This window comes from Ixodes scapularis, unplaced genomic scaffold (genome assembly GCF_016920785.2).
Source record: "Ixodes scapularis isolate PalLabHiFi unplaced genomic scaffold, ASM1692078v2 PGA_scaffold9__187_contigs__length_104089568, whole genome shotgun sequence".
NCBI classification, from domain to species: domain Eukaryota; kingdom Metazoa; phylum Arthropoda; class Arachnida; order Ixodida; family Ixodidae; genus Ixodes; species Ixodes scapularis.
In genome coordinates, this window is record NW_024609884.1 from 101,823,921 (window position 1) to 101,837,481 (window position 13,561).

Genomic DNA, 13,561 nt, shown 5'->3' on the forward strand with positions numbered 1-13,561 from the left:
TGTTGTTGCGATGAAGGAATGGGGGGGGGGGGGGGGGGGGGGGGGGGGGAAGCTGTGAAAATATTAGGGGGGTTTTGGACTCTCCAAACCATTTTCTCCCCCCCCCCCTTCCTACGCCGCATGCTTCCCCCTCTTTGCCAATATCAGGTGATCTTCCAACATCTTATCTCCTATGTGCAGGAATGTTTGATAGGCAAAGCAACCACTAAAATTCAAAAGTGATTTGTAACTTGAGTAGAAGTTACTCATAAAAAGTAATTAATGTAAACTACTAATTACCGAAATAAAAATGTAATTGAAAGTTACTAAACTACTCAGAAAAGGAGGTAAACTACAGTAACTTGAGTAGAGTAACTGAACTACGTACAAGTCTGCAAGGCTTCAAGGCCCTTGGTCGCCAAAAAGTAATTAATGTAAACTACTAATTACCGAAATAAAAATGTAATTGAAAGTTACTAAACTACTCAGAAAAGGAGGTAAACTACAGTAACTTGAGTAGAGTAACTGAACTACGTACAAGTCTGCAAGGCTTCAAGGCCCTTGGTCGCCGGTCAGGTAATCGCCTGGGCACCGCGCCGGCGAACGAGCCGGACTCGGGGAACGACCGGAGGCGTGAGCTCGTTGTTAAAGGCGCCGGCTCCCTTTTCGGCGTCCGCTGTCTCTAACAAGCGTTTCCGAGATTGTTCGGTCGCGGTTTCGCCTCTTCGGGGAAAACGGATTGGCATCGGAGGTCAGCTTGACCCGCTGGCGATGTGCAGAAACCCGTGGGATTGAGCGACCGGGTGCTATCTCAGAGACTCGATGGCGCCGTTTAACAGAAAGCCGGATTCCTTGACTGAGTTGAAACAGCGGGAAAATAGTTTATTCCCCGTCGGAGACGTAACAGTCGTGAAGGCGAAGCCGATACACCTCTCTTGCACGCGCCCGAAATGCCGAGAGAGAAAACAAGTGAAAAGGAGGTGACTGCCGACTAAATCGCGTCTCGCGCCGTCAATATTGTTCTAAAAAAATGTTTTTTTTTTCGCGTAAAATTATTTTTACATGCGTGTACCAACCAGAATGTTGAAAAAAACATTTTTTTTTTCTTTTTAGGGGCCCTTTAAGACTGCTTTGGTGTAGGAATGCGAACGGCTTCGTATACGTAGCGTACTCCTACAAGCTACGCACCCCGCTATCTTCTGCAGAGCCCGGCTGGGGCAGCCTGTGCAGACGCCGTCCGTCGGGGCTATGGCTAGCGGCCTGTGTGCGCTGCAGCGGCGGCGCGCGGGAGCAGCGTCAAGATTGTGGAGTGACGTTACGGCGCGAAGGGAATTTCTCTGCCGTTTTCCGCGGTTACGGACAACGCCGGCTGCGCTCCTTGGGACAGTTAATGCTCTCGCATTACTATTGTATAGACGTAATGTACAACGCGTTACCAAAGGTTGAAAGTACCGAATTTATATTTATGATTACCCCGTAACCGCGGGACCACAATGCAGTCCCGCAGTTCCCCACAGCGCTAATTGATGCACGGAGAGGTGAGCCCCTAGTGAAGCGCTTCAAAATCAACAAAGCCCCTTAGTGACACCCATGAAGATGATTTTCGAGCACTTGCGTCTGCGCAGAGATATTCCAAGACTGCCGGATGCAGTAGGGGGATGTATTTGTTTCTTCGAAACACAAATTAATTTGCGTTGAATCCTATTAACAAACCAGGTTCATGAGAGATGTGTGTTTTCGTCGCTTTTTGGGGTAGCACAAGCGGAACTGAGCTCGCGTTAAGACCCACGTACAGCCTTGGTGACCTATTGTCCGGGTTCATCAAGAAAGTGGTGAAAGTTTGTCTGGGTCTGTAAAAAAAAACAAAAAAAAACAAAAAAACTGGTGAACAAACGCGTATCCTTGAGGAAAAAGTACCTGTCGGTGGCTCATCTTGCGACATTGGCTGTTTCAGTTGTCATCCAGACATGGAAGCGGCGTTGTGGGTGGCTCTGGTGGTCGGTCCTTCTTCTGCGTCATGGACCGTGCCGGGAGGCCTCACCATACCATCAGCAGAGAGGCCGTCCTCTGGTTGCTGTACGGCATGGTGAACGAGCTTCCCGGTGGCCGCATCGCCAGACTTCTGGAGAGCATGTTCCCTCTGGACCCCAGTGTACGCGTCCCCTGGATGCGGCGCATTCGGGCCGTGGCCAGCACGGAGCGAGAGAGGCGGCCTCCGCTCGGTGGGCCCGGCGTTGTCGTCGAGCTGGACGAGATGCAGCTCTCCGGAAGACGGAAGTGGGGCATGGGGAGGCCGCTGCAGGGGGACAGGCCCTCGCAGAACACACTGCCAACTCATCCTCCGGGTCCACAAGGGTCGGTGCAGGAGCCCGCGGACGAAGCGGTCCAAGACGGAGCTCCCTCTACGGGCGACGTCGGCACGTGGATCCTCGGGCTCTTGCAGCGGTCCACGGGGGAGCTTCGCCTTTTCGATGTGGGCAGTCGGGAGCCGGAGCTGATCAGCCGACGGATCGCGGAAAACGTGGCGGCAGGGTCCGTCGTCATGCACGACAGCTGGGAAGGATACGATCTCGTGAAAGCCATGCTGCCAGCTCCGTGCCTTGAGTGGTCTCTAGTCGTCGACCACAAAGTCGGATTCGTTGGAGCCGGAGGGGAGAGCATACAAAGCCTGGAGCGACGGTTTTTGGAGGTTTTTGACGACATAAGCCACAAGATGCGCGGCACAACAAAGGCCAACCTCCAAGGACACCTAGATTGGCATTGCTTTCTGAAAGGGGAGGGCAACCAGAGGCGTAAGGACCCTTTCCTGCGAGCACTACACATGATTGCACAGCTGTATCCGGTATAATTTTTTAAGTCTCTATTAAAGTCTGGCCTAACCATAACCTTTAAAATTTAAAGAAAGATTTCCGCTTCGCTTCGGAACTACACCACGCCGCCGACGAGGTCGAGGTACGGACTCTTTTCTACCCCATGGGCTCCCACGAGGCTCGGCGCGTACTCGAGACATTCGGCCTGTCTTCGGAAGCGCTACTGTCCTTCGACGCCGTCAAAGAAGCCTTCACACGCCACTTCGTGCATCCTACCAACGAGGTATACGCAAGCGTCGTGTTTCATCGTCGCATGCAAGAACCCGGCGAAAGCGTGGACGCGTTTTTCACGGGGCTCCGGTCGCTCGTCAAGAAATGCGGTTACGCGTCGACGGCAGTTGAAGACCGACTCGTAAGGGACCGCTTCGTCGTGGGGCTTCGCGACAAGGCACCCGTCGACAAACTCTGCCGAAGTCCCAAGCTATCACTGGACGAAGCCCGCCTCCAGGCTCGTGTCCACGAGGACGCCGGGCGTGCACGTGACACGCTCTTCGCAGAGTCTGTTCCCGGCCACGTGGTCGCCGAGACACGCAAGCACGACTCCGAGGGTCGACAACGCTCCGGGAAAAACCAACAGCGCAAGAACACACGCACTGGCAAGCACGCCGCCCACGACAAGCACGACGGCGACAACCCCTGCCGTTTCTGCGGCCGCACCTCTCACCCCCGTTCGAACTGCCCGGCACGGAACGCCATATGCAGCCGCTGCAAGCGGAAAGGTCACTACGCAGCCGCTTGCGAACAGCGGGACCGACTTGGCTCTTTTCAGCTGCAGGCGGTGACGCCGCGCCCCTTAGCTACGTTCACGCAAGTCTCTGTCGACGGTCACTCCGTGAACTTCAAGATCGACACCGGCGCCGAAGTCACAGCCGTACCCGAGACTTTTCCAGGCCTCCCTCCACAACTTCAACCGGCAGAAAGCCAGCTCACAGGACCTGAAAACCACGCGTTGACCGTTTTGGGCACGTTCGACGCCACTCTCACGTGGAAGGAAACGACCACACTCCAGCGTATCTACGTGCTGCCAGCATCGACCACGCCATTACTTGGCTTCCCCGCAATCCAGGTCCTGGGCGTCGTCCGGTTCCCAGATGCTGCCACAAGCTCCAAAGGGCCACAGCAGCGCACGCCTCTTTCCCGAGATATCTTCGACGGGTTGGGCGAACTGCAAGAGGAGTACGTCGTTCGTCTCCAACCCGGGACACGACCCTTTTTGTTGAGCACGCCAAGAAGGGTTCCCCTTCCACTCCATGACGCTGTCCGGCGCGAACTCGCGAAACTTGAAGCCGACGGGGTCATTTGCGGCGTTGACGGCCCCACAGAGTGGTGCTCCGGCATCGTCGTCGTTCCGAAGCAGTCTGGCGACTACCGAATATGCGTCGACCTGACCCGCCTCAACCAGGTCGTCCTACGAGAGCGACACATCCTCCCCTCCGTCGAGCACACTCTGGGACAACTTGGACTAGCCCAGGTCTTCTCCAAACTCGACGCTACGGCGAGCTTTCATCAGGTGAAGCTTGCTGAAAGGTGCCAAGAACTGACTACATTCATCACCCCTTTTGGGCGGTTCTGCTTCCGACGCCTCTCCTTCGGCATCTGCTCGGCGCCGGAATACTTCCAGCGACAGATGAGCCGCGTCCTGGAAGGCCTCGAGGGTGTGGTAAACATGATCGACGACATAATGGTCTTCGGCAGCACTCAGGCTGAGCACGACCGTCGGTGAACAACGTCTTGCAGCTTCTCCAGGCAGCCGGGGTCAAGCTCAACCGCTCCAAGTGCGTCTTTTCGGCGCGTGAAGTCAAGTTCCTGGGCGTCATGGTCAGCGACAGAGGCATCAGTCCCGATCCGGAAAAGATCAAAGCGCTCGCAGATCTCGAGGCTCCCTCCGACGTCAGTGGAGTGCGATGACTGCTGGGGATGGCCAATCACTTGGGACGTTTTCTTCCCCACTTGTCGGACACGACAGCACCCCTCCGGGCTCTTCTTCAGAAGTCTAGTACATGGGTTTGGGGTCCTGCACAGCAGCAAGCGTTCCAGAAACTGAAAGGGCTGCTCAGCTCAAACGCCTGCATGGCCCGGTACGACCCGACTTACCCCACGACTGTGTCCGCCGACGCCAGCTCCTACGGCCTCGGAGCAGTTCTCCTGCAGCAGCAACCTTCCGGAGAGCATCGTGCAGTGGCGTTTGCAAGTCGTTCACTAACTCCGACGGAGTCCAGATACAGCCAAACCGAAAAGGAAGCACTCGCCGTGGCATGGGCAGTTGAACGATTCGAACAGTTCGTGCGGGGTATCCAGTTCGACGTCCAGACTGATCACAGGCCTCTAGTCACACTTCTGGGCAACGCCGAGTTAGACCTCGTCCCTCCAAGAATTCAACGGCTGCGGATGAGGCTCCTTCGCTTCCAGTTCCGGGTGCTCTACGTCCCTGGGAAGCTTATCGCCACCGCCGATACCCTCTCCCGGGCTCCAGCTACTACGCAGGTTGCCAGTCTGGAAGTCGACTCCCTCGATGTAGAGCGCATCGTAAACAACATCGTGAAGGGATGGCAAGACCTCACTGCTCCGGGTCTTGAACAACTGCGCAAACACCAGGAGGAAGACGGAACCTGCATGGACCTGGCTCGTCTCTGCGAACGTGGGTGGCCGCGGCGAGCGTCGCAAGTTCCTGCCCATCTACGCTGCTTCTGGAGCACGAGGAACAACATCACAGTCTGCGATGGGCTGCTGCTCGACAACAACCGGATCCTGGTTCCTGCGGTGCTCCGACGTGACATGCTGACCAGACTGCACGAGGGCCACCAGGGTATTGGCCGTTGCAAGGCACGGGCGCGCAAGTCCGTGTGGTGGCCGACACTGAACTCTGAACTGGAACAGCTGGTGGTCGGCTGCGAGACCTGCGCTCAGACACGGGTACAGCGCCACGAACCGCTCATGGGCTCCCAGACTCCGAGCAGGCCCTGGTTTCGGGTGGGGGCTGATTTTTTGAAGAAGGTGGACGTCACTACCTCCTCACGGTAGATTACTATTCGCGCTACCCGGAGGTAATTACTCTGTCATCGACGTCTTCCTCGGCTGTTATTGCAGCAATGAAGAGCATTTTTGCACGCTTTGGCATTCCCACTGTCGTCGTCTCCGACAATGGGCCACAGTTCTCCTCAAGGGACTTCGCCTCCTTCGCTGCTTGTTACGGCTTCCATCACGTAACCAGCAGCCCGCGGTACCCGCAGACCAACGGAGGGGCTGAACGCATGGTGCGGACAGTGAAGGACCTGCTGGCCAAGATGAAAGATCCCTACCTGGCCCTGCTCGTCTATCGCGACACCCCGAGAGTAAGTGGATGGAGCCCAGCGCAACTTTTGATGGGGAGAAGACTGCAGACCACGGTGGCGAAGCTTGAGGAGGCCCTGATCCCTCGAACGCCCCCAAGGACGCTCTTCCACCAGCGAGACTCGTGTGCTCGACGCCGAGAGGCGCAGGACTACAACAGGCGCCACGCCGCTCGTACACTCCGTCCGCTGTCTCCGGGCGAAGATGTTTGGCTCGCAGATGTACCTGGAGCTGCGCGTGTCCTGGGGCCAGCAAGACGACCTCGCTCGTACGTTGTGCAGGTGCCCAGAGGCATACTTGAGCGGAACCGTCGTCGTCTGGTTCCATTTACACCATCTCAGCCTGCAGTGGAGTCTGCTAGTTCGCCGGTCTCCGACACTCCAGCTGCATCGACCTTACCTCCAGTGCCTCGTCATGCTACTTCGCCGCCTCCGCACCCCCTACAATACTCCACTGGGTCTCCGCGGTCTCTGGCGGAATCTGCTGGGCACAGCGTCAGCGCCCTCGCCGCAGTCACCAGTGTGCCCTCAGCAACCGGGCAGAGTTTCTCGCTTCGGGCGACGCATGAAGACGCCCGAGAGACTTAATTTATGAAGACAACAAGTTTGTGTCTTTTCCCTGAAGGGGAGATGTAGAGGTTGCAAGTGGCGCCCCCTCACTGTTTTGCTCCTCCGTTGCTAGCCCATATTATCGGCTGCCTGAATAAAGTCACTTCACTTGCCGACTGGAACCCGATGCGTCTGCTTCTCACTCAACTCCACGACAGTGCCTGAAGGGGGGAAGTGAAGACACCTGCCCGCAAGCAACCAATCAAGACGCAGCCAATTAATGGCCGCACGTACGAGTGGAAGCAGAAGCAAGCGAGAATGAAGCTACTACCTGGCGGGAACAAGGTCGTGATTAGGCCGAGAGACGGGCTCTACCTCAACCGAGCTTACGGATATCAACTCGTCAACAGCATTGCAGCCATGATAGGCGTGCCGGAGCAAACTTTGGAACGGAAGATTAGAATTCAGCGCAATCTGGACCAGAACCTCATTACCATTCAGACCGACGAGGAGGGTCTGGCGCGGAAGATAGCCTAAATGAAGCAAATCATTCACGGCGGAAGACAGTACAACGTAGTCGCCTACCCTGCGATGCCTCAGGGCACGATTAGGGGTGTCATTCATGAAGTGGAGGAAAACACCGACCCAGCGAGACTCAAGGACAGCATCTACTTGGAGGACGGAACAGAAATCATCTCCGCACCTATGCTGGGCAAGTCGAATTCGGCCATTATCACCTTCAATGGCAACCGGATTCCCCGCTACGTCATCTACCGAGCAATGAGGACGAGGTGCTACCTGTATCGGCCTCACATGCACGCCTGTACAGTGTGCCTCAAGCCGGGACACAGAGCCGACGTCTTCCCCACCCCAGGCGCCAAGGTCTGTCCCAACTGCACTAAAGAAGATCCACCCGAGGGCCACACGTGCGAGCCCAGATGCACCTTGTGTGAAGGAGACCATCCCACTAACAGCAAGATGTGCACCAAGCGCTTCGCTGAGAGGCCCAGAGGGAAATACAACCAGCACAAGCCACCTGCCAGCCAGCAACACCCCAACACGCCGGGGGGAGGTCCAGGACCAGGGTCGCAGCCAGGTCCCGATCCAGATCCAGGGCTGCAGCCAGGTCCCGATCCAGATCCAGGGCAAGCTAACCCGTTCCCATGGATACCAGAGGCGCCTCACGGTCGCGGTCCAGGAGCGCGAGGAGGAGGAGCACGAGCAAGGGCGCAAGCGCTCAACAGGTGAGCAGGACAACTATACACAAACTCATCTCTGTTACGTCACGCCACGGTGGTGGCGCGTCGGACGCACTTCCGGTCCGGGGCTGCGGGCGGAAGTGCCCATGTGAGACGTGTATTCCTGCGTTGTTTTGAAAGGAACCAGACAAAAACCTGACTTCTCGTCAAAATGCTGTGACTGGGGCTGTATCAAAAGTGTCGAGAAAGATTTGAAGGTCACTTTTCATGCGCTCGGTTCGTCCGAGAACGCGGATATGTGCAGTGAAAAGGAAAAACCAGACGCCGTCGGACCACGATTGCTTGGGCGGGAAGCATTTTGGGTTGAATTCACGGATACTTCTGGTCATCAAATTTATTTGTTTTGTTCCAAAATGAGCGCCGGAAAATCGTCAAGTTGTAGGGACTACCTGCGGACTACGTTCAGTGCGTCTTCAAGTTCAAACGGCCGCCTGATCGTTCGAACTGTCGTCTGTTCTTTCAAACATTTCTGCTTGTCGTCTGCTCTTATAGAGGACACCGGCCCGTAGACCAAACGTGGGCCTGGTACTCCCGATAAGAAGTAAGTGCAGGCCTCAAAAGACTAAGTTTGAAGGTTGGTAAGCAGGCTGGGACGTAAACAGTAGATACAAGATGTTGATCATTGTTACCAGTGGCCATCACCGACTTGTTATGCCTGATTCACTTGGTTAGATTCTGCTTGCGATTTTCAGTATCGACGTCGACATCTCAGCTACAGTTCACAGTTTTGCAGTCTGAGCGACGTCGTTACTGAAAATTGCGAGCGAAATCTCATAATGTGAATCAGGCTTTAACGTACATTCTGCGGCATCCACGCGGAATGAATCGCCCCATGTCAGATGATTCACGCGAAGTTTTGCGGTGTAACGAGCCTCGGTAATCTCGCTGACGCCGCTCAAGTAGTCAGACATCGTTAGGAGGGCGTAGAATCAACAATTCCAACACCAAAAAGAGCGCGGGGACTCACACCGACGCCTACAACATCGCATTTCAATGGTTTGTTTATGGGCGACGGCGAGCTTCTTGCCCACACCCCCATCGCGCATGCGCGGCGCCGGTGGCGTCCGCTAGGGGCGCTTCGGTTTGTTTGTAAACATGAGTTGGTGTATAGTCGAAGGGTCTCCCAACCCTCAAACACCTACCCCACCCACCCCCAAACCTCCCACCCCAAAGCCCCCACCACCCCAAGCACCCAATCCTATCATTATGAAGGAGATGACAGATCTAGGAGCCCGTCTATCAAAGATGGAGCACCTCATAGAGAGATTTCTAGAGGCCTAAACAAACAAAGACAAGAGGCGGTGATTACCACTGCTTTAACACAGGACCCAATCGATGAGATGAAGCAGATGATCGCTAATCAGCAAGAGACTATCGCTAAGCAACAAGCCATGATAGAACGCATGGAAAGAGAGCTAGCCTTGCTAAGGCAGGAAACGCGTGAGCAGAGGAAGCTTAGAAGGACCGAGACTAGAACCAAACCTTACTCTACTCCAGGGCCCTCGACTCAGGGTAACACGATGGTCCCACAACTGGGTACCCCTAACGTCACTCAGGACGTACAGCAAAACCAATACGCACCACAATCGTCACCCCAGTATAACAATGGGGGGGTCAGATAAAGGTAAAGAAATTATCGTCCGGCAATGGAATTGCAGGAGCTTCAAGGGTAAACGGGGAGCTCTAGCACAGGAAGTTGCCAAGCTAGAAACCAAACCACACGTGATTACTCTCCAGGAGATAGGTAAGGAGGAGCCTAAATTAACAGGGTATCAGACCCATTGGCATCAGCAGGGAGAGAAAAGGACTGCCACTCTGGTAGCTAACCACATAACATGCAGAGAGCACAGTATCGAAAACACTAACGTGGAACATGGTATAATAGTTATAATGCAATTAAATGCAAAGGTGCAAGGGAGCTGGACAAGAATGGCGAATAAAAAAATGGCGCCTGGTCCGGGTATCGAATCTGGGACCTCTCCATTACAAGTGGAGCGCTCTACCAACTGAGCTAACCAGGGGTAAGACGTCAGTAGAGCAAACGGGTTTTATCAGCCGCGACCAGTCGAACACCAACAAGGGTGAAGCTTGCAATTTAAGGTTATAATTATAATGCAATTAAATGCAAAGGTGCAAGCAAGCTGGACAAGAATGACGACACTCCACTTGTGATGGAGAAGTCCCGGGTTCGATACCCGGACCAGGCGGATTTTTTCTGTCGCTCACCAGTCACCTAGCTGTGTTTGGAGATTTATGTTTGTCCTTTGTCCCTCTTGTTCCCCTTCTCCAGGGATTACTTTCGTCATGGTATAATAGAAATCATCACAGATGCAAGAAAAGCCCCTAGTATCTTTATTGCGAACATTTAGAGTCCACCCAGCAACAAGAAGGAAGTATTTCACAGATACCTCGAAAAGGCGATTAAGCTCTCTGAACGTAGACTGCTGGTAGTGGGCGATTTTAATGCGCCGCACCCCGAATGGGAATACCTTCAGTCTACGGCCAAGGGCCGGAGGCTACATGAAGCTATTAATAGCTTAAAACTCACCAACATAACTGATCACAACTTCCCCACTCGGGTACGCAACAGCGTGCAAAAGGACACGACACCCAATCTAGTTTTAACTCTTGGCGTAGAAGGCAGGTGGACTAACACTCAGATATGCTTGGGCAGTGACCACAACATAGTCGAGGTGCGGCTAGAAGTAGCTCTGCGGCGACGGTGCCTGGGGAACAGAAGATCACCGATTGGGAACTATTCCGAGAGAATCGAAGATGAAACGACAACGTGAGGTACATGAGTCTACAAGAGTGTACGAGCCAATTTCAGTGGGATGAGAGAAGACACACAAAAGAGATTAAGATCACGGAGGAAATTCCTGAGATTGATTCAAGATTACTGAACCTGTGGGAAGCCAGAAGAAGTCTGGTGAACAGATGGAGGAGACAGAAACTGAACAAGAAACTAAAGAAGAAAATTGGCGAAGTGACTGCGAAGGCCTTGGAGCACGCCAACTCGATATCCTGGTCAAACTAGAACCAGAAGTACGAGGCCCTGCAAGGCACACTAGGCACCGCTAAGGCATGCCGTCTGCTCAGGAACTTACTAGACCCCACAAGCAATAAGCAACAAACAAGACACTCCATCAACAAGATCATTCATGATTTCAAAGGATCCAACGAGGAACTGATCGGGAGACTGAAGACTAGATACATCGGGAGCCAAACCAATGTAGAGTACTTAGGGTACTCAGTGGAGGCGAACGAAGAGCTGGACAAGGACCTCACTATGGAAGAAGTAAAGAGAGCAGCGCAAGACTTGAAACGGAACTCGACCCCAGGCAAAGACGGAGTTAAAACCGTCTGCTCAGAAACCTGGAAGAAGAGTCATACGAAACCCTCACACGCTACTTGAACGAAATCTGGTCGAGTGGGAGGATACCCCAAGACTGGAAACATGCAGAAATTACCCCGATCCCGAAGGCAGGGAAAAAGCTTGATTTAGACAACCTTCGGCCCATATCGCTTACCTCTTGTTTAGGCAAACTAATGGAGCACGTGGTACTAAACAGGCTTCAGCCCTACTTAGAGGAAACTAATTTCTACTTGAACACCATGTTTGGCTTCAGAAAACACCTGTGTGCCCAAGATGTATTTCTGCAGCTGAAGGAAGATGTGCTACAACCAGCGAAGAGGGGAAAAGATCAAACCATCCTAGCCCTTGACATCAAAGGGGCCTTGGATCATGTTGGGCATGACCTCATCCCCCGAAACCTAGCTCGAGCCAAATGTGGATCCAGAACTTACAACTACGTGAGAGACTTTCTGCGAGAAAGAACGGGCACAATCAGCCTGGGTGGAGTTAAGTCAGAAATCTTCGGTCTACCCAACGGGGGAACTCCACAGGGGGCCGTCCTCTCCCCCACGCTATTCAACATAGCGCCGTCTCGACTCCCTGAGGAGCTGGAAAAAGTACTTTCTCCTTAAAAGGCCAAACAGAAATGCCTCATATATTGCTCTAATCAGGGAGGAAATTCGCGCCTTTCGGCAAAGGAGAGAATTTCCTCCCCCAATTCAATATGGCGGTCGGCGGGTACGAGACAGTCGACGGGCAGTGGTGCACGTATCATGTGGCTTCGCGAAAGCAAGGCACAAGGCGCGTATTCCCATTTGACGACCCCAAACATCCGTCTCCAAGCGCCGGCACCGCAACCAGCGCGATGTAGATTTTATTGAGCATACCAACTGGATGCCGTAAGTGGCCGGTTACGACGACGAGACTCTGAGACATGCGGTGGACAAACCGATGCAACCACGCCTTTATCACGCATTTCCTCACCTTTGTCATTGAGATATCCACTCGTTCGTATGCATTCAGCAGCTTCTAGCGCACGGAGGGCGCTTATCAGTCAATAGGACGCGATAACAAGCGATCGAGACGACGACACTTTCTACGGTTGTTTCCATTTTGAATGAATGGATAAATACGGAGCACTGAACGCTGTGCAACGGGCGGTGACCAGCGCCATCTAGTTTAGGTGGTATCAAATAGTACAAACCCTTTGTGTTTTCTAGCGCGAACACCAGATGGCGCTTTCACAAGCATGATCATCATCATCATCACCACCACCACCACCACCACCACCACCACCACCACCACCACCACCACCACCATCATCATCATCATCATCATCAGCATCATCATCATCATCATCATCATCATCATCGATTTGAGGAAAAAGAAAAATAGGGTCTTACAGGGCAGCAGTCTTGCGGCGCGCTACACACACACACGCCACCATCCCACACATACACATACAATCACACATAGTCATGTACATACCAGGGTTGGGCAGAAATACTCAAAAATGTATTTGGAAATACAAATACTGGGATACATTAAATTAGTAGCTAAAATACTGATACTAAGATACATCTGTGAAAATGTATCGCGATACGTATCGGAAATATATTTTAAAGAGAGGCAAAAAGTATTTGGAAATACAAATACAGAAATACATTTAGGGAGGGCAGAAATACTAATACAGAAACACTGATAGTGCAATACATTTTCCAAATTTTTTGAGACGCGAACTGAGATGAAGCTTGAAGTATGAAGTGGATGTTTTCGATCCCGAAATTACTTTCCTATAGACTTGGCACTTTGCCTTGAAGGTAGTGGTTTCGGACGATAAGGAGTCTTGAATGGGCCCCAAAAAACGTTCCATCAAGTTCTGACCGCGGTCCCTTCCATGACATCCTGTCTGTCTGACGAGGGAATACTGTCAACCTTGATCACATGATGTCACGGTGGAATGAACTAGTATTCTTTATCTGTAGGTGTGGCCTTGAACATGAAACTTTACCACGGTGCTGTATGAAAGGACAATACGTACTTTCGTTTTAGGTTACCTAGTTGAAGATCGTGCATGCAGTATCATTTGGAATTTTTGAGAATAGTGGACCACCTGAAGCATCTTGGAATACATGTCTTATCTTCTGTTACGGTTGAAAAAACGATACGATAGCATCCCAGTTCTGAAGGTCCTTACTACCGACCCTCCGCCACCGACGC

General features: G+C 53.0%; 1 pseudogene; it reads left to right on the top strand.

The window, feature by feature from the left end:
* Positions 1-1,996: 1,996 nt before the first annotated feature.
* Positions 1,997-2,676, top strand: LOC120841993 (annotated as a pseudogene).
* The last annotated feature ends 10,885 nt before the right edge of the window (positions 2,677-13,561 follow it).